Source organism: Monodon monoceros, unplaced genomic scaffold (genome assembly GCF_005190385.1).
Source record: "Monodon monoceros isolate NGI ecotype Baffin Bay Population unplaced genomic scaffold, NGI_Narwhal_1 Super_Scaffold_11, whole genome shotgun sequence".
NCBI lineage: Eukaryota > Metazoa > Chordata > Mammalia > Artiodactyla > Monodontidae > Monodon > Monodon monoceros.
In genome coordinates, this window is record NW_021703767.1 from 125,189,139 (window position 1) to 125,192,089 (window position 2,951).

Sequence of the window (2,951 nt, forward strand, 5' to 3'; positions counted from 1 at the left end):
TCAGAAAATACAGAAGAATTTTATCAGCAGTAGACCCTCATAATCTAAAGGACATGCTGTGAGCAGTAATCCTAGATTAAAGGTCTGAAACACAAGGAGATATGAAATGAAGTTGAGTGGAACTATATGGGAATTGTAAGTAAATATTGATGGCATAAAGCAGTAATAATGCCTATAGGGTTAAAAATTAAAAAGGCATTATTACCAGATAGTAATAATGTATAAGTCAAAGGTATGGTCTAGTGGTTAGGATTTGGTGCTTTCACTGCAGAGGCCCAGGTTCAATCCCTGGTCAGGGAACTGAGATCCCACAAGCTGCACAACACAGGCAGTTAAGTAAAAACAAAAGTATGATAAATGGAATTATAGTGTTCTAAGGTGTCATTTGGAAGATGGAGAAAAGTTATTAACTTTTAAAATTTAAATATGCATTTTATAATTTCCAGAAAACCTTCTAAAAGAATGTAAATGGAGTTTAAAATACCCTCCCCCCCAAAAAATTAGGAGGAGTGGAATAAAAAACAGTTAAAATTTAGAAAGGAGAAACAAACATGAAATTGATATAGAAAATATATAGCATAAAAATTCCAAATATATCAGTAATTATGATGAATATAAATCAACAATACTTCAATTAAAGAAAAAATGATTAGAAAAAGTACAAGATCCAACTATATACTTTTTACAAAAACATAAAATAAAACAATATAGAAAACTTAAAAGTTAGCATGAAAATATTAATAAAGAGAAAGGTGGTATAGCTGTATTAATATCAGACAAAATAGAACTTGAGGCAAAAATCATTCCTAGAGATAAGGACAATCACTTCATAATAATAAAAATGTTCAATTCATGAAAGAAAAACACAACAATTTTAAGTTTATATGCATTTGTAAAGTGGCCTACAGTACAGAATGTAAAACTTAGCAGATAAAAAAGTCAATATCCACAAATTGTGAAGATTTCAACACTCCTCTTTCAGTGTTTGATAGAACATGCTGATAAAAATCAGTGAAGATATTTTAAAATCCTGTTTGAAAAACAGAATTAACAACCTCGACCAAATGGACATAGAGAGAAAATTATACCCAACAGAATATACTGTTTTTACAAACTTACCCATATATTTACAAAAATAGACCTTATAATAGACCAGAAAGCAAGTCTCAACAAATTTCTGAAGACTGAGGTCAGTATATCTCAGTGTTATATTCTCTAACCACAATGCAATTAAACCAGAAATAATATTAAAATATTCTTAAATTCTGAAATATTTGGAAATTTAAGTATATTGATAACCACAGATAATGGAAGAAATAATAATGGAAATTTGAAAACAGTGCTAAATGACAATGAAAATACTATACACTGAGACCTATAGCAAGTATTAGCCTTAAAATGCATTTATTAGTTAAGAAAAAAATGAATCAGTTAAGCACCATCTCAAAAAGTTAACAAAAGAAGGGGTAACCTAGAAAAGAGAAAACAGCAGAAATCAATGAAACCTAAAGAAAACATAGAAAAGAGAAAGGGAAAACAAAGTCAAAATTGATCCCCTAGAATAAGAGATGACAAAGATAACTAGCAGCAGGAATGAAAAAGAAATCAGTTCAGTTGCTGAAGATGTCAAACAGATAAGAGAAATTTATGAACAACTTAATGCCTATAAATTTGAAAATGTAAATGAAATGGACATGGTGGCACACCTGGCATGTTTGATACCCAGAGCAAATCCTTTTTAACACCCCCAACTTCTATACAACAAAATTGTTTTTAGGGATAATCATATAATCAAACAAATAATGACCAGAAAAAAGAAAAAAAAAACACAGACAGTGAAAATTTCTTTTGTTGAACTTCGTATGCTAGTAAACACACACAGATACATACCCCAAAAATTGTTTTAATAAAATAAATATTACAAGAAAAAAGATGAAGAAAGCAATGGAATAATACTTTTGAATTGCCTTAATGTATTTTTAAAGGGAAAATACTTACACTTACATATTGATCTGTCACAGTAATAAACACAAACATAATAATTTCTATTTTTGAGCCTAACTTCTGAAAGTTTGTCGATGACTTCATCAAAATTGATCTTGTTCACATATTCATGCCTATAGGCAGTCTAGCCAGATTTGTCAATCTCTCTTTACTCAGAATTGACCAAAAAATACTTTTTATTAATTTTAATTTTGAAACCTATCTTTCATATGAAGAAATAGATACACATGTAGTTAGGAAAAGTCTTAAACACAAAAAGTGTGGCCAAAATTCATTAAAATATCACTTCATAATAAAGTCTAGAAATGGCAATACTGTCTATGCCTTTGTCCTTGGGATCCATTCTAGCTGCTTTCAAACACCTCTATGGATGTTTGTAAAATCCAAGTGGTCACATAGAATGACAGAATTTATGTAACTTCAGTTCTGTTTCTTTGACTTTCCAGTTACTGCACTATTGTTGATTTCTAATCTACAATTTAGACAAAGGAACATGTAGTATACCACAAGAGTTGGAGAAACAACCTGCACTCAAAGCAGGCACACTCTAATAATTCCTAACTGTTACAAACTGATTCTCGAAACAAACATGTGTAGCTGGGTGCAACTGTGTCAAGAGCCAGCCCCATAACTGAGAATCCTCCAAATTAACTTTCACATAGAATATAGTGATTTTTAAAGAAAAGGTTTTTAAAAGTGCCAGTTTGAAACTCACATATATATTATTAAAATGCAACAGAAATCTCAGCTTTTTTAAAAAATAACAACCAACAAAAGATTGGAAGGGGGTTTGGAACTGCTGACAGTTTCACTGATTTTATTATGGTTTTAAAATTCTCTACAGAGAATTATAGAGAATGTATGCAATTCTCCCTATTGCATACATCTAGGGTGCCTGCTCCCAACGCCCTGATCTTGGTACTAAATGGAAAAATTCCTAGAAAATT